The sequence below is a fragment of the Chlorocebus sabaeus genome, chromosome 25, assembly GCF_047675955.1.
Source record: "Chlorocebus sabaeus isolate Y175 chromosome 25, mChlSab1.0.hap1, whole genome shotgun sequence".
NCBI classification, from domain to species: domain Eukaryota; kingdom Metazoa; phylum Chordata; class Mammalia; order Primates; family Cercopithecidae; genus Chlorocebus; species Chlorocebus sabaeus.
Window position 1 is genome coordinate 80,119,858 of NC_132928.1, and position 19,440 is coordinate 80,139,297.

At 40.6% G+C, this 19,440-nt stretch overlaps 1 protein-coding gene and 1 long non-coding RNA gene across 7 annotated transcripts in view; one reads left to right on the plus strand and one right to left on the minus strand.

Annotated features, from left to right (window-relative positions):
* The window catches only part of PLD5 (phospholipase D family member 5), a 422,420-nt gene that overhangs the window by 74,348 nt on the left and 328,632 nt on the right, over nucleotides 1–19,440 (minus strand). The window lies entirely within an intron of this gene.
* LOC119619682 (uncharacterized) overlaps nucleotides 5,117–19,440 on the plus strand; it is a 28,536-nt gene continuing 14,212 nt past the window's right edge. For all 4 annotated transcript variants that reach the window (XR_012091154.1, XR_012091155.1, XR_005236211.2 and 1 more), the window contains exons 1-2: nucleotides 5,117–5,656; nucleotides 7,844–7,947. This is a non-coding gene — a long non-coding RNA (uncharacterized lncRNA). The remainder of the gene's footprint in view (nucleotides 5,657–7,843; nucleotides 7,948–19,440) is intronic.

A 19,440-nucleotide genomic window follows, 5' to 3' on the forward strand; every position in this document is an offset into this window, starting at 1 on the left:
CTCAGCCTCCCAAGGAGCCAGGACCACAGGCATGTGCCACCACATCTGGCTAATTTTTGTCTATTTTTTTTTTTTTAGAGAGAGGGGACTCATTATGTTGCCTAGGCTGGTCTCAAACTCCTGGGCTCAAATGACTCTCCCACCTCAGCCTCTCAAAGCATTGGGATTATAGGCATAAGCCACTGTCCTCAACCTGAATTCTTTTCACCTATGTGTGGCAGTGTCTTCCTCAGATGAGTAAATGCTTATGTCCTGTCTCTTTATCCTTAGGTTTTGGATTAGTTTGTTACTCGGCAACATCAACTCTATGGTTGTGTTCAAGAAAAGTTGTGAATTTGGAGATAGTTAGAATTTTTCTTCTTTCTAGCTTTCTCCATCCTATACAGATGGCCCACAGGCTTTTAAAATCAGAAGTTAGTATTTAGAAATAACTATTTGAAATCTCTCATATTAAAGAAGTTGAGACCTAGAGAGATCACACCCCTAACTCAACTATCACTGAGTTGTTCAACATAACAGGTGCATGTTAGAAGGGCAGAAAATTGGAAACAACCTAAATCACCCCTAGGATGTGGTTAAATAAATGACAATATGTCCACGTAAGTGAATGTTATTGAGTCTTTCATGATTTTATAGATAACTTTATTGACACTGGAAAATGTGTATTTTGGCTGGGTGTGGTGGCTCTCGCCTGTTATCCCAGCACTTTGGGAGCCCGAGGCCGGTGGATCACAAGGTCAGGAGTTCGAGACCAGCCTGGTCAACATGGCGAAACATCATCTCTACTAAAAATACAAAAACTAGCCAGGTGTGGTGGCACGCACTTGTAGTCCCAGCTACTCTGGAGGCTGAGGCAGGAGAGTCACTTGAATCCGGGAGATGGAGGTTGCCGTGAGCTGAGATCGAGCCACTGCACTCCAGACTGGGCAAGAGTGAGAATTCATCTCAAAAAATAATAAGTAAAAAAATGTTTATTTCATAAATAAAGTGTAAACAGGAGATTATAAGACACTAGATACAATATGATTGCTTTTTATTGTAAGAAAAAAGTAATCAATGGCAGCATATGGGGACTTATGGTATCTTGTTTTTATCGGTACAGTAATATTTACTGCATTGTAAATCGTAATAGATAATTTTATGCATTCTAGGTATAATGTATTGTATTAGTCTGTTCTCACACTGCTAATAATTATAGACATACCTGAGACTGGGTAATTTATAAAGAAAAAGGCATTTAATGGACTCATAATTCCACATGGCTGGGGAGTCCACACAATCATGGTGCAAGGCAGAGGAGGAGAAAGGCATGTTTTACATGGCAGCAGGCAAGAGCGTGTGCAGGGGAACTCCCCTTTATAAAAACCATCAGATCGCGTGAGACTTATTCACTATCATGAGAACAGCATGGGAAAGACCTGCCCTCCCACGAATTGTGGGAGCTACAATATGAGATTTGGGTGGGGACACAGACAAACCATATCATCTATTTACAGCTATATAGAAGTATATGTACGTCTGGGAACAGAAAAAAAAATAGTATTAAAGTGGTTGAATTTGCAATGTATGTTTCTCTTTAAGTTTCCTATATTATAAAAATGAACATAATGTTTTGAGGAAAATATTCATTGTGAATATTTAAGTTTTGTCCAGAGGTCCTGAGTTGGATATGTGAGGTAAGATGCTCATGAACGCTGCAGATAAACTGATGCACACACAGTCACAGCAGCTGATTCTGACTTAGGAACATTTCACTCTCCTTTTCCTTGGTTCATTTTGGTGGTTAAGATCTCTTCCAGAAGTAACATACATCAAGAAAGAAGAGATTATACATGTCTAGCAAGGCCTGTCAGAAATATATTTGGTGCCCTTGATAATTTCCCAATCAAGACAGAGAACACCAAGGTACAACCACATAGGGCATCGGAGCTGGTACGGCAAAGGGGAAGGAGAGATTCCTACTTCTGTTGATGACACTGGAACCTTGCAAGCTGGACATCTTGGAACAATAGACACAGCTGCTCGAACTCAAAGGTGGAGCAAACACTTCTGCATGTTGCAAAGGCTAGTTATTGCCTATTTGGTAGGCAAAAAATTTTAAATATTTGGCATAAGTTTTTTTAAAGTATAAAATGAATTGAGTCAAGAATTTGACATTTATTCAATTAACAAGTTGGGGTTGGAAGCTAAATTTAAATCTTACACAAAATGAAACTTCCAATTAAAATGTCAAAAGATTGACATCACAGAATGAAAGAACGAGGAACACTGGAAGCAGGGACTTTTGTTGTTTTCATTCAATAGGAAGGAACATTTCTTTCTTTTCCATATAAACTGGATGTTCTTTGTTGAGCGTTGTCACTGCTAAAGTGCTTTTTCATTGTTACACTGCATCAATCGTTTCCCTGTGGCAGGGTACTAATTTATCAGTTGAAAAGCCACTAGGCAATGACTACAAACATTACAGGAAGCAGGTCAACATGATTATCGTCAGTCACTCTGTAACCGAGAAACCTAAAATGCAAAGAAAATTATGTAGCCTCAAGTCCCCAGGAAGCCAGTGTCTGCATTTATTGCCTAGATTTAGCTATTTTATTTTCTCAGTCCTTCAGACAACCTTAACGTATTAAAAAAATTGCCTAGGGATGAGATCTTAGTGATTGTCTACACAGAATGTATGTGTGTGTGTGGTTATTTCCAATAAACATTGAGTTCTAGTTTCTCTTTCATGGTCAAGGCCGTGATGCTAAAAAGCTGCAAGAAGTTTTTCCCTGGCTCAGTTATGCTTTTACAAATTTTGCAAAATGGTTCTCTACTAAATTAGAATAGACAGCTCAAGACACGCCAGAATCATAAAGCATGTGCATTATTATTCTTAGGTTAGAAATATTTGGGGTGGAGGGTAGATGGTAGCATGGCAGCAAAATATTCTCTAACTCACCAAGATGGTGAATGTAAAAAAGAATGTCAGCAATAATCAATACCATTCTTCACAAAAATAGTAGGCAGAGATCCCGCAGCTTTCATACCCAGTTCATACTAATATCTACAGGTGTGTATTAGTTTGTTCTGGTTCTGAATGTCATAAACATCTCAGGACTAGGTAAAGAATCAAGAAATTCATGGAAATATATGTGAAGCAAAAGAGAGAAAATACTTCCCTCAAGTCTTAATTGCTGAGAAGAGAGAAATCCTGTGTGGATTTTATTTTAATTGAATTAGAATTCAAAGAACAAGGGAGGGGAGGAAAGAGGTGGAAAGGATGCTTAATCATCATGTCAGAAAAGAAATTCTTTCTAATAAATGTGAAATAGGACAATGATGTCATTGCTGTCCATTCATTCTATCTCCCAGTATTTTCCCTGTCTTTTTGGGTCTTAAGAATTTGGGCTGGGTTGACTAGGAATTCACCATTCAGCAAAGTGGGGAGTGAAAGAAAAAGGTGAACGGAGATGGGAAAAGAAAAGGGAAAGGAAAAAAGTAGAAGAGAAGATGATCAAAGAGCAGGATGAGCAGAGAGAGATGGGCAAAAGAGTCAGTCTCTTCACTGGAGAAAGGAAATAGTATCCTTTATTTCTTTTGGGTCTCCTAAAGAGAGAGATATAAAATGTGTTGTGTGTGTATTTATATATATTCCAGCAGATGTGAATAAGCCTCCAGCTGTCTATAAGTAATTTCGTCCTTCAATTCCTTAATTTTGGCAAAGTTTGAGGCTTTTTAGGGAGTCAATTTTGAAGACCATGTATGTGCAAAGGATAAGTGACTGTCTGTGAAAGTCATTATCTTTATTTTTAAAGAGGCATTTGGGTAAAGGAAGTCAAACTCCTAATACCCAGCCATTGGTCATGCATCTGAAAGCACACACACACACAAAAGGGAAATTCATGCAGTTGTATGCAATTATGGAAAGTGCAGAAAAACCATCTGTTCTTGGAAATAAAATCTTCCTCAATCCCCTGGATGTCAGAAGCCCAAGCGAATGTGGGGGAAGTGACTGTTAAAACTAATTTTGTATGTGAAAAGTATGTATGCTTTATCCAAACGGAACTGCACACCCCTGGAAGGTTCTATTAAATTTTTTCCAGTGAATTGACAAGTGTTTTTTACAAAACTATCTCCAGTATTGTTCTTGAAGCATGACTAGTCTCCAGATTCACTGATGGGCCATGTCAATCAGTACAGGCACATGTTATTTGCAAATGGAATTCAGGTCAAGAGCAAGACACTGTAAGCTTAAAAGGAAAGTTTCTGAAATGCAATGTTATTTATCTGTTTTAACCTGTAAAAAGCAGATCAAGCATCCAGTGAGTTAACAAATCTGACACTGACAGATGCAATGGGTTGAGGATGGGTGTGGACAGAAACGCTCCTCCCACCTCTACATTACCCCAGGAGTCTTCACTTTCGCAACCTTCATGACACTACTTTTGGGAAGCACTGCCTAAGTTATCTCACTGGAGCCTCCAATTATTTCTACAACTTAGTACACAGTTGCTTAGCACTTCTATACTTGATTTATATGTGATTAATTTCAAAGTATGTACATGTTACTTGTAAATCTTTGAGGGCGCTTTTCTGAGTTTCCTGCTGCTCTGCCTAAAATGCAAATTGTTTATAACCTTCCATGTGACTGTTTTCCTACCTGCCAGTATCGACCTGGCTTTACTAGAAAATTTATTATCTTACAAAAGCTTTTCCCTAAGGTGGAATAAAAACTCCACAGGGGACGATATAGTGGGGGTGAGAGGTCTCTCTCAGCTTCCCACCTCTCCTCTCTTCATTCTCCTTTTTACTTACATTCCTTTCACAGAAGAAATCGTTCTTTTTTGAGAGGGAGCAAGAACAGGGCTTGATATTTTACTTAAGAAAAAAAACTCAAATGATCAAGGTTTGAACTGTGATTATCATTATGCAGCCATATTTCTAGAACAAGCTGCTTTTACCATCTTGAGATTTCAATGACCTTTTGAAAGAAAGCATCTTCTCCAGTACAAGTTGTAACTTTTATTTATGGGAAATTTTAAAAAGACTGTCACATCCTTAGTCTGATAAATAGGTTGTGTGTGGCTTTAAAGGAAATAAGAAAAAGCCTGCCAACAACCAGTGGGATGTAAAATATAGACTGTTAAAAAAAGCATGTCTCAAACCTTCACAATGGTAAACACTTGGAAACCAATGAACAACCCTTAGATTGTATTCTGACTGATAGGTGTGATTAAGGAAAAGATGAAAGCTGATGCTATTCTACAATACAGTTGTAGTAAATTCTTATAATTTTATGTTGTCTTGGCATCCCTTTTAAATGTAGGTTTAACTTTCTCATACCAAAAGCAGGGCTCAGTCACCCTTGATGCAATTTCCGGTGCTATACCACACCCAAATGGCTCAAGCTGGTGGCCAGAGATAAGAACTCAGAAGCATCTCTGCCACCTGCCTGACTGGACTCCTCGTGTTCCCAGCGTGCCCTTTAAGTGGGCCATTCAGGCATTTACCTGGGAATTTAAAGTGACACACACCCTGTTCCCTTGTACAAACTACTAGCTGCCATGCATTCTCCATCTCTGCCTGACTTTTCAATCCTTCCTTGCATAACCCAGGGATGAAGCACTTCTCCGCATCGCACCCTGACTCATTATGCTGTCCTTGCCCAGGATCTGTAAGTAAAAGTCTTTGAACTTGCTTCCTGTTGTGGTGGTATATTGAATTTGCACCGTCTGAAGAACCAGGGGCTGTCCCAGGCTGGGTTTTCCCTGGGAAACTGGGGAGAACACAAGGTTGGGCTCCCAGGGCCACAGCAATGGGCAGGGAGACATAAACTGGACATGGGTCAGACAAGAGCCACAAGGGCATCTGCCAGCATAAACAAGCTGCCTGTATGAGAGACCCTCCTGGTCACAGGTGGGACAACTGGGCACTAGGCTGTCCTCCAGTCAAAAGAAGCATCCCGTAAGAGGCACACAGCAAACATCCACGTTCAGCTCCCCTTTATTTCCTGTTAAGACAGGGTGGCTAGCCACTCTGGTGCTGAAACCCCAAGTTAGCTGGGCCCTCTCAAAACAACACTTGCCTCTATTTACCCATGTTCATGCACATGTCACACACACACCCTGATGGAAGCCACTGCATACCATTAGACTTTTCTCTTTGGCACAGATGCATCGTTCAATTCCCAAGCCCGAAACAAATCCCAAGATTATTAAAAGTGAATATGTCAGGGAAGACACTGATTTTATTCAGCAAGTGATTTTCCACCTCCTTAGTTACTGACTCATTATGCTCTCCTTGCATATCACTAATAGTTATGGAACTTTTTTCTAAGTAATTCACATATGTGACATCTCCTACATTTTACTTGAAGTTGTTGACCAAATAGATGCTGACTGATAACATAGTTTTTCAGGAAGGAAGTTAACTTGGGGAAAATGGAGAAATTAATCCTTCTTTAAAATTCACAGACTAGTGATATATCTTATGAGCCACTGTAGTTAGTGGTATGATATGCTTGAATGTTCACTGAGTTGAGTTGTACATGTAATTCTGTTACTGATAAAATGAAAGGTCCAAAGAATGAAGCCTAATTTGCCTTTATAAATTAGATTTATCATTATTCCTACTATAAAGTCATAGTCACTTGCTTTCTGGTAGCCTTTTGAGAGTGACAGACATAATAATGATAATGATAGTAATAATAACAATGATAAATAGTAGCCATGTTGGCTATAACAGGGTCCTGGGTAGACACAGTGACTGAAAGCAGCATTCACAGTGACAACTATAATAACTAACTGTATTAGTTTGTTCTCATGCTGCTAATAAAGACATATCTGAGACTGGGTAATTGATAAAGAAAAAGAGGTTTAATGGACTCACAGTTCCACATGGCTGGGAAGGCCTCACAATCATGGCAGAAGGCAAAGGAGGAGCAAGGGCACATCTTACATGGCAGCAGGCAAGAGAGAGCATGTGCAGGGGAACTGCCCTTTATGAAAGCATCAGATCTCATGAGACTTATTCATTATCATGAGAAAAGCATGGGAAAAACCCATCTCCATGATTCAATTACCTCCCACCAGGTCCCTTCCATGACACGTGGGGATTATGGGAACTACAATTCAAGATGAGATTTGGGTGGGGACACAGTCAAACCGTATCACTAACATTTATGGAACCTTTAATAACTGCCTGATGAAGTTCCAAGTATTTCATGTACGTAATATTGTTAAGTCCTCACAAAAACACTGAGTATCAGGCTTTCATCTCCATTTTACAAAAGAGGCAACCAAGGCACAGAGAGGTACAGAAACTTATCCAAAATCACACATCCAGTAAATATATCCATAGATGTGGATTGCCTATGTGAAAACAATGTGTGTCGTGCATTATGGTACATGTAAAAACAAAATAATTTGGCATACATTAGATACTCTTTTGTGCAGAGATTTAAGTGGGCAATTTGCTCATTCACATGTGTTTACATTGCTGCATATAAATGAATGTTTGCTTGAGGAGGAAGTGGTTCCTCACCAGGTTGCACAACAAAATATACTGAGCAAGTATTTTCAAAATGCACATGCTGAGGTGCCACTGCAAATCAATGGAACCAGAATCTCCAGCATTTACAAAAACAAACACCCAGTGAGAATGATGCATCTTGATTAAGAACAGCTGGTCTTTTAGTAATCTTATAGATGTTTCTCCATGTCATCATAATGGTTAACAATCGCCTTTAAAGTCTTTGATTGAACACAAATAATACATTAATTGGACTAACAAACATGCCTGTCTTTATACTACCAGGGTAATATGAACATGTCACCAGTGAAATTTTTTGTTTTCATTTAAGGAATACTTTTTTGATTATTTAGTCTGGTAACTATCAGCATATCAAAGAAGATGTGAAAAGAAGCACTTTGAAGCTACAAGAACTCCACTGCAGCCTAGGCAGAGGTGAGATGACAAAAATGTTTGACTAAAATAGTTTTGGCAATGAGAGCTTTTCTGAAGTCTAAGTTTATAGTAATAAGAATATATATAATAATTCCTTATTAAACAACACAAATTTAAGATTACAGTAATTTGGGGTTACAGAATACATTTCCACTATTTATGAAGTGAGAGCCTCTTAAAAGTTTTGGAGCATTCATCTTTAACTCAGTGAAAGGTACCAATATATTTTGAGTACCACTGATGATATGCAAACCAAGTTTGTTAGGAATGAGTTACTGGCTCATTAAAACAACAGTCTGCTGCTAAACATCTGTTTGACAATTGGATCTGAGGCTGCTTTGATGTGGTATATGAAGTATGCATTTTAAAACACTAAAATAGCACTCTTTAAAGGTATTCTATATGTCAGATTTCACTCATTCACACAGCTTATCCATAAGTTTTTAATGAACGAAGTTGTTTTTGTACCACCCCCCATGATTCCATTACTGAATGTTCAGAATGAACTTCTGGACCTCTGCTACTTACAAAGACAAAGAAAAGGGAGAAGAGAGAAGGCCCTAATTAATTTATGCCCATAACATAAGTAATTAAGAATTTCAAATGACTCCATGTGGCTGGGAGTGCTTTAATTCCCCCATAAACAATGTATACTAATACTGAAAGCCCTTTCTTAATACACATGAAAGCTACCTTTCTCGGGCAACCATTAGTATCCCCCAAAACATGAAAAAACGGTATGGCTGGAAAGATGGCTAAATAGGAAGAGCTCCGGTCTGCAGCTCCCAGCAAGATTGACACAGAAGGCAGGTGATCTCTGCATTTCCAACTGAGGTACCAGGTTCATCTCATTGGGAATGGCTTGACAGTGGGTGCAGCCCATGGAGGGTGAGCCGAACCAGGGTGGGGTGTCACCTCACCTGGGAAGTGCAAGGGGTCAGGGAATTTTCTCCCCTACCCAAGGGAAGCCGTGAGGCACTAAGCCCGAGGAACCATGCACCTCAGCCCTGATACTGCACTTTTCCCACAGTCTTCAAAACCCATAGACCAGGAGGTACCCTCCAGTGCCTACCCCACTGGGGCCCTGGGTTTCAAGCACAAAACTGGGTGACCATTCGGGCAGACACTGAACTAGCTGCAGGAGTTTTTTCTTCCATACCCCAGTGGCGCCTGGAATGCCAGCGAGACAGAACTATTCACCCCCCTGGAAAGGAAGCTGAAGCCAAGGAGCCAAGTGGTCTGGTTCAGTGGGTCCCAACCCCATGGAGCCCAGCAAGCTAAGATCTGCTGGCTTGAAATTGTCGCTGCCAGCACAGCAGCAGTCTGAGATCAACCTGCGATGCTGAAGCTTGGTTGGGGGAGGGGAGTCCACCATTGCTGAGGCTTGAGTAGGTAGTTTTACCCTCACAGTGTAAACAAAACCGCCAGGAAATTCGAACTGGGTGGAGCCCACTGCAGCTCAGCTAGGCTGCTATGGCCAGACTGCCTCTCTAGATTTCTCCTGTCTGGGAAGGGCATCTCTGAAAAAAAGACAGCAGCCCCAGTCAGGGATAACTTATAGATAAAACCCTCATCTCCCTGGGACAGAGCACCTGGGGAAAGGGGCAGCTGTGGGCGCAGCTTCAACAGACTTAAACGCCCCTGCCCAACGGCTCTGAAGAGAGCAGCAGACCTCTCAGCACAGTGTTTGAGCTTTGCTAAGGGTCAGACTGCCTCTTCAAGTTAGTCCCTGACTCTCATGTATCCTGACCGGAAGACAACTCCCAGGTGGAGCCAACAGATACCTCATGCAGGAGAGCTCCAACTGGCATCTGGCACGTGCTCCTCAGATGAAGATTCAAGAAAAAAGAACAGGCAGCAATCTTTGCTGTTCTGCAGCCCTGCTAGTGATACCCAGGCAAACAGGGTACGGAGTGGACCTCTAACAAACTCCAGCAGACCCACAGCAGAGGGACCTGTTGGAAAGAAAACTAACAAAAAGGAATAGCACATCCACTCAGCAACCCCGTCGGAAGATCACCAACAACAAAGACTAAAGGTAGATAAATCCACGAAGACGGGGAGAAACCAGTGCAAAAAGGCTGAGTATTCCAAAACCCAGAACACCTCTTCTCCAAAGGATCACATGTCCTCAACAGCAAGAGAACAAAACTGGATGGAGAATGAGTTTGATAAATAGATAGAAGTAGGCTTCAGAAGGTGGGTAATAACAAACTCCTCCGAGCTAAAGGAGCTTGTTCTAACCCAATGCAAGGAAGCTAAGAACCTTGAAAAAAGGTTAGAGAAATTGCTAACTAGAATATCCAGTTTAGAGAAGAACATAAATGACCTGACAGAGCTGAAAAACACAGCACGAGAACTTCGTGAAGCATACACAAGTATCGATAACCAAATCGATCAAGCGGAAGAAAGGATATCAGAGAGTGAAGATCAACTTAATGAAATAAAGCTAGAAGACAAGATTAGAGAAAAAACAATGAAAAGGAATGAATAAAACCTGCAAGAAATCCAGGACTATGTGAAAAGACCAAATCTACACTTGATTGGCGTACCTGAAAGTGACAAAGAGAATGGAACCAAGCTGGAAAACACTCTTTAGGATATTATCCAGGAGAACTTCCCAACCTAGCAAGACAGGCCAACATTCAAATTCAGGAAATACAGAGACCACCACAAAGATACTCCTCGAGCAGAGCAACCCCAAGACACATAATTGTCAGATTCAACAGGGTTGAAACCAGGGAAAAAGTGTTAAGGGCAGCCAGAGAGAAAGGTTGAGTTACCCACAAAGGGAAGCCCATCAGACTAACAGCAGATCTCTGCAGAAACCCTACAAGCCAGAAGAGAGTGGGGCCAGTATTCAACATTCTTAAAAGAATTTTCAACTCAGAATTTCATATCCAGCCAAACTGAGCTTCATAATTGAAGGAGAAATAAAATCCTTTACAGACAAGCAAATGCTGAGAGATTTTGTCACAACCAGGCCTGCCTTACAGGAGCTCTTGAAGGAAGCACTAAACATGGAAAAGAACACCCAGTACCAGTCGGGTGTTTTGCAAAAACATACCAAATTGTAAAGATCATTGACACTAGAAAGAAACTGCATCTACTAATGGGCAAAATAATCAGTTAGCATCATAATGATAGGATCAAATTCACACATAACAATATTAACCTTAAATGTAAACAGGCTAAATGTCCCAATTAAAAGATACAGACTGGAAAATTGGACAAGAGTCAAGACCCATCAGTGTGCTGTATTCAGGAGACCCATCTCACATGGAAAAAAAACACATAGGCTCAAAATAAAGAGATGGAGGAATATTTACCAAGCAAGTGGAAAGCAAAAAACGAGCAGGAGTTGCAATCCTAATCTCTAATAAAACAGACTTTAAACCAACAAAGATCAAAAATGGCAAAGAAGGGCACTACATAGTGGTAAAGGGATCAATGCAACAAGAAGAGCCAACCATCATAAATATATATGCACCCAATACAGGAGCACCCAGATTCATAAAGCAAGTTCTTAGAGACCTACAAAGAGACCTAGACTCCCACACAATAATAGTGGGAGACTTTAACACCCCACTGTCAATATTAGACCAACGAGACAGAAAATTAACAAGGATATTCAGGACTTGAACTCAGCTCTGGACCAAGCAGACCTAATAGACATCTAAGAACTCTCCACTCCAAATCAACAGAATATACATGCTTCGCAGCACCTCAATGCACTTATTCTAAAATTGACCACATAAATGGAAGGAAAACACTCCTCAGCAAATGCAAAAGAACAGAAATCATAACAGTCTCTCACACTACAGTACAATCAAATTAGAACTCAGGATTAAGAAATTCACTCAAAACTGCACAACTACATGGAAACTGAACAACCTGCTCCTGAATGACTACTGGGTAAATAACAAAATGAAGGCAGAAATAAAGATGTTCTTTGAAACCAATGAGAACAAAGACACAATCTCTGGGACAGAATCTCTGGGACACACTGAAAGCAGTGTGGAAAGGGAAACTGATAGCACTAAATGCTCACAAGAGAAAGCAGGAAAGATCTAAAATCGACACCCTAACATCACAATTAAAAGAACTGGAGAAGCAAGAGCAAACAAATTCAAAAGCTAGCAGAAGACAAGAAATAACTAAGATGACAGTAGAAGTGAAGGTGATAGAGACACACAAAAAAAAACCCCTTCAAAAAAATCAATGAATCCAGGAGCTGGATTTTTGAAAAGATCAACAGAATAGATGGACTGCTAGCCAGATTAATAAAGAAGAAAAGAGAGAAGAATGAACTAGACACAAGAAAAATGAGGCCGGGCGTGGTGGCTCAAGCCTGTAATCCCAGCACTTTGGAAGGCCGAGACGGGTGGATCACGAGGTCGGGAGATCATCCTGGCTAACACAGTGAAACCCCGTCTCTACTAAAAAATACAAAAAACCTAGCCGGGCGAGGTGGCGGGCGCTTGTAGTCCCAGCTACTCGGGAGGCTGAGGCAGGAGAATGGCGCAAACCCGGGAGGCGGAGCTTGCGGTGAGCTGAGATCCCGCCATTGCACTCCAGCCTGGGCGACAGCGCGAGACTCCCTCTCAAAAAAAAAAAAAAGAAAAATGATACAGGGGATATTACCACAGATCCCACAGAAATACAAACTACCATCAGTGAATACAATACACACCTCTACACATATAACCAGAAAATCTAGAAGAAACGGATAAATTCCTGGACACATACACCCTCCCAAGTCTAAATCAGGAAGAAATCAAATCCCTGAATAGACCAATAACAAGTTCTGAAATTGAGGCACTAATTAATATCCTACCAACCAAAAAAAAAAAAAGTCCGGGACCAGATGGATTCACAACCAAATTCTACCAGAGGTACAAAGAGGAGATGGTACCATTCCTTCTGAAACTCTTCCAAACAATAGAAAAAGAGGGAATCCTCCTCATTTTATGAGGCCAGCATCATCCTGATACCAAAACCTGGCAGAGACACAGCAAAAAGAGAAAATTTCAGGCCAATATCCCTGATGAACATGGATGCGAAAATCCTCAATAAAATACTGGCAAACTGAATCTGGCAGCATATCAAAAAGCTTATCCACCACGATCCAAGTCGGCTTTGTCCCTGGGATGCATGGCTGGTTCAACATATGCAAATCAATAAACATAATACATCACATAAACAGAACCAATGACAAAAACCACATGATTATCTCAATAGATGCAGAAAAGGCCTTCGACAAAATTCAACACCCCTTCATACTAAAAACTCTCAATAGACTAGGTATCAGTGGAACATATCTCAAAATAATAAGAGCTATTTATGATAAACCCACAGCCAATATCATCCTGAATGGGCAAAAACTGGAAGCATTCCCTTAAAACCAGCATAAGACAAGGATGCCCTCTCTCACTATTCCTATTCAGTATAGTATTGGAAGTTCTGGCCAGGGCAATCAGGCAAGAGAAAGAAATAAAGCGTATTCAAATAGGAAGAGAGGAAGTCAAATTGTCTCTGTTTGCAGATGACATGATTGTGTATTTAGAAAACACCACTGTCTCAGTGCAAAATCTCCTTAAGCTGATAAGCAACTTCAGCAAAGTCTCAGAATACAAAATAAATGTGCAAATATCACAGGTATTTCTATACACCAATAATGGACAAACAGCCAAATCATGAGTGAACTCCCATTCGCAATTGCTACTAATAGAATAAAATACCTAGGAATAGAACTTACAAGGGATGTGAAGGACTTCTTCAAGAAGAACAACAAACCACTGCTCAAGGAAATAAGAGAGGACACAAACAAAAAACATCCCACACTCATGGATAGGAAGAATCAATATCATGAAAATGGCCATACTGGCCAAAGTAATGTATAGATTCAATGCTATCCCCGTCAAGCTACCATCGACTTTCTTCATAGAATTGGAAAAAGCTACTTTAAACTTCATGTGGAACCAAAAAAGAGCCCTCATAGCCAAGACAATCCTAAGCAAAAAGAATAAAGCTGAAGGCATCATGCTACCTGACTTCAAACTATACTACAAGGCTACGGTAACCAAAACAGCATGGTACTGGTATAAAAACAGACATACAAGACAATGGAACAGAACAGAGCCCTCAGAAATAATACCACACATCTACAACTATCTGATCTTTGACAAACCTGACCCAAAGAAGCAATGGGGAAAGGATTCCCTATTTAATAAATGGTGTTGGGAAAACTGGCTAGCCATACGCAGAAAACTGACACTGTACTCCTTCCTTACAGTTTATACAAAAATTAATTCAAGATGGATTACAGACTTAAACATAAGATGGAAAACCACAAAAATCCTAAAAGAAAACCTAGGCAATACCATTCAGGACTTAGGCATGGGCAAAGACTTCATGTCTAAAACACCAAAAGCGATGGTAACAAAAGCCAAAATTGGCAAATGGGATCTAATTAAACTAAAGAACTTCTGCACAGTAAAAGAAACTATCATCACAGTGAGCAGGCAACCTACAGAATCGGAGAAAATTTTTGCAATCTATCCCTTTGACAAAGGGCTAATATCCAGAATCTACAAAGAACTTAAACAAATTTACAAGAAAAAAAAAATCATAAAGTGTCCAAAGGATATGAACAGACACTTCTCAAAATAAGACATTTCTGCAGCCAACAAACATATGAAAAAAGCTCATCATCACTGGTCATCAGAGAAATGCAAATCAAAACCACAATGAGATACCATCTCATGCCAGTTAGTATAGGGATCATTAAAAAGGCAGGAAACAACAGATGCTGGAGAGGATGTGGAGAAATAGGAAAGCTTGTACACTGTTGGTGGGAGTGTAAATTAGTTCACCCATTGTGGAAGACAGTGTGATGATTCCTCAAGGATCTAGAACCAGAAATACCATTTGACCCAGCAATCCCATTACTGGTCATATACCCAAAGGATTATAAATCATTCTACTATAAAGACACATGCATACGTATGTTTATTGCGGCGCTGTTCACAATAGCAACCCAAATGTACATCAATGATAGACTGGATAAAGAAAATGTGGCACATATATACCATGGAATACTATGGAGCTATAAAAAAGGATGAGTTCATGTCCTTTACAGGGACATGGATGAAGCTGGAAACCATCATTCTAATCAAACTGACACAAGAACAGAAAATCAAACACCACATGTTCTCACTCATAAGTGGGAGTTGAACAATGAGAACAGATGGACACAGGGAGGGTAACATCACACACTGGAGCCTGTTGGGTGGTGGGGGACTAGGGGAGGGATAGCATTAGGAGAAATACCCAATGTAGGTGATGGGTGTAGCAAACCACCATGGCACGTGTATACCTATGCAACAAACCTGCACGTTTTGTACCTGTACCCTAGAACTTATAAAAATAAAAAAAAGTTTGCACTGAAGAGCAAACAAAAACCACAACAATTCCAGATAAATGTTTTTAAATTAGAGCAGGTCAACCTAATTGTTTTCTGCTTTTCAGACTGGCAACGTTTGAGAATTTCATGATTTTCCATAAAATCTATAAATAAATATTCCTCTTTCAAAAGGAGTGCAGGGCCCCTCTGCTGGGATCCAGAAACAAAGCTAACAAGGCCTTCAGACAGGGGATTTCCACTGGTCCTTTGTCACTACTGAGCCCAAAAGTGCATGGGCAGCAAGTTACCAAATCGCCTTCCGTAAGGTCTACAAACCCATCTGGGACACATGGCAGGGACCAACACAGGCGAGTCTGGTGCAAAGAAAGATTCAGGCTCTGACATTGGAGGCCCAGGCTGGATGTGAATTGCTGGTCTTTTACCATTGGGCTGGTGCCCGCTTCTTGAAATAGGTGCTAATCAACTGTCTGCATTTTGATAAAATGGGTTAATTGATAACAAATGTATACGTTCCCTGAGCTATCCTTGGTACTGAGCAATGATTTCTTTCTTTCTTTCTTTTTTTTTTTTTATTATACTTTAAGTTCTAGGGTACATGTGCACAACATGCAGGTTTGTTACATAAGTATACATGTGCCATGTTGGTGTGCTGCACCCATTGACTCGTCATTTACATTAGGTATATCTCGGTTTTCTAACAACCCTCCAGGTTAAAGCTTATCCAGCATCTAGAACTATAATATCTTCACCCAGTCTCTATGTGCTGAAATGCTATTGTGATTGCACATATATACACTTGCCATTTATATGTTCATTATGAACCTTTAGCTATTCCATCTTTCTGCACATATTATTGGTGCTCTAACCTATCTTGTGTTCCAGCTTCCAGGCTTCCCATGTTCCAACTCCACTTCTGCTGGAGGCAGAATAGAAACCCCGTCAGTTATCATAACTCAGTAAGTCCCAGCACAATGCACTTGCATTGCTCTTGTCTGTGAGGTCCCTCACTGTGTCCTGGAGAGAAAAGAAGCTTTTAACATGAGAATTTTTCTTCACAAATCCATCATAAGGCTATCTTTTTCTTCCTAGATGCTTTCCAATGACTACTCTGGTGCTGACTTTCCTAGGCTATTTTCAAAGCATAGGTTTTCAGGAAGACAAGATGGTGTTGTTGCAATGATTCTGTTCAGAGAAAAGGATGTTCATATTCTGCCAGCTACAAATGCATTAATTAACACTCAAATCACAATGAAGTCTCCACAGAATCACAAGCTGCTGCCATGTTGCAGAATCTGTTATTATAGAATGAAACAAAAATGATGATTGACTTTAGAAAATAAGTACTACATTCCACCCTATCAAGAAGCCACTGATCCCTCCATATCTAGAAAGGACATAAACATGTTATAATTCAGAAAAATGGCTGACTTTGTGTCTTTACATTCTACTCCAGTGCAAAGATACTTCGCTGTGGGATGGAAAACAATTCAAGGCTAATTATCAGAGTCCTCTTCAACACTGCAGTATATCCAGAAATTACCCAGGGAACACGTAGACGGATGCCAAGGGGGAGCTGAATATTCAGGGAACCCTGAAGAGAATATTTGAATTGTTATATCCAGTTGTTCATCTACTTGTTTTATACAATTGCATGAGCAATCACTTGCAGGTGAGCTACTCATGCAGCACAATGTGGGAGGTGACAGAGTGGCATGAGTGGGGCAATTACCTTCTCTCCTGGAGACTTTTATGGTGTAGATTTCTTGTGCCCCTAATCAGAACATTGCAAACCCTAGGGAAGCATTGGGGACAGACCCTTAGCAAAATGTCCCGTTATTTTCAGCAAGGCAGTGAACTAATGGGGGCAAGGGGAGCAGAGGGAGCATTCTGTTCCAGGGCAATCAAAGGAGGCTTTGTCTGCAGGGAATTTAAAAATAAATTCCAAAAGCTCAGTTGGTTTATCTGGTACCAGCAATTCTAAACAATGTCAGTGATTAAAGACTCTTTTGACAGGCAGAGGACTCGATTTCTTCCCACCCCTATTCTCTCAGTCCCTCACTGTCAGCCACTGCTGTGCTGCTGTGAAGATATTCAATGCTGTGTTACCCTTGTCTTCTTTGGATTTACCTGAGCCTGTGCTGCCCTGGGCTGTGGTTTCTAACCAGAAATTACTGTAGGTAGCATAGGTAGAATTGAGTGTGTATAGGCCAGGCATGGTGGCTCACGTCTGTAATCCCAGCACTTTGGGAGGCCGAGGTGGGCAGATCACTTGAGGTCACAAGTTTGAGACCATCCTGGCCAGCAAGGTGAAACCCCACCTCTACTGAAAATACAAAAATTAGCCGGGCATGGTGGTGCATGGTGGTGGCCCCAGCTACTTGGGAGGCTGAGGTAGGAGAATTGCTTGAAGCCAGGAGGCACAGATTGCAGTGAGCTGAGATTTTGCCACTGCACTCCAGCCTGGGCGACAGAGCGAGACTCTGTCTCAAAACAAAACCAGAATTTTGTGTGTGTGTGTGTGTAGGGAGGACAGTTCATGGTTAACCTGTGAGCTACTTTCAGTGTTTCAAATATCATCACACTTCCATTGCACACTCATTAAAATCTCAAGTGCTTTTGCTTTTAGTTTAAATTATTTAAACATAGCAGGGCAATGCTTATGCAGGGGGTGAGTGGTACACACAGGCGTTGGGATCAGGCTGACCTAGGTGGGGTCCTGGCTCTGTCACTGACCAGATGTAAGCCCTGGGAAACTAGGGCACTCCTTGTGAGATGTGGATAGTCCTATATTTCAGCCTACCTTACAAAGAACTAGAAGAGGGCTAGAGGAATAAGTGTAAAATATTCTATATAGGGCTGAAGACACAGGAAATGCTCAATAAATTGTAGTTTTTGTTACATACTGACCAGAAGCTGTTATTGACACTTATTTCAATAGTTGTATATATATGCATATATATATCAATATATATTTAATGAGACAATAGAATATCCTAAGTTTTCATTCCCCTCCCTGTAATATCAATGAAGAGATGTGTGTTGAGTAATGATAGTGCCAAACTATATTAGTTCCTTAAAAAAAAGGAATTAGAAAAAAAATATCAAAATATAAGGTCCATAGGGAAGATAACAATATTTTTGCCAGAGAAAGATGTTCTAAAACAGTGGTTCTCAAACTTGAATGTGCATAGGAATCACCTGGATGGCTTGTTAGAACTAAATTTCTGGCTCTAGAGTTTCTATTTAATAGGTCTGTGTTGGAACTCAAGGATTTGCCAGGTGAGGTGGGCATGGTGGCTCATGCCTGTAATCCCAGTACTTTGGGAGACCAAGGCAGGAGGATTGCTTGAGCTCAGGAGTTTGAGATCAGCCTGGGCAACATAGGGAGACCCTGTCTCTACAAATAATTTTGAAAAATTAACCAGGTGTTATGGTACCTATCTATGTTTCTAGATACTTGGGAAGCTGAGGCAGGAGGGTCACCTGAACCCAGGAGGTCAAGGCTGCAGTGAGCTGAGATCATGCCACTGCACTCCAGCCTAGGTGAGAGAGGGAGACTAGGTCTCAAAAAAAAAAAAAATTTCCCAGGTGGTAAAGCAGCTTTGGCTCCTGGTCTAAGGATCGTACTGAGAACCACTGTGCTAGAAGTCAGTACTTCTAGACTTTAACATGCACACAAATCACCTGGGGTGATTTGAACTTATTAAAATTGAGACTCTCATTCAATAGGTCGGAGGAAGGGCATGAGAATTCTGCATTTCTAACAAGCTCTCAAACGATGCCAATACTGCTGGTCTGCAGATCACACTTGGAGTAGCAAGGCAGTAGGGCTGCTGTGTCTGATACAGCAGTGAAAAGCCACATGTAGCCATTGAACCCTTAAAATGTGGCTAGACCCAATGGACAAATGTTCATATGTATAAAATACACACTGGATTTAGGAGACTTAGTATCAATAATGTAAAATATATCGATAATTTTTAATACTGATGGGTTAAATATTTTTTGGCTTTCAATTTTTTTAACATACAGAAGATTTAGCATTACGTACATGGTCTCATTATATT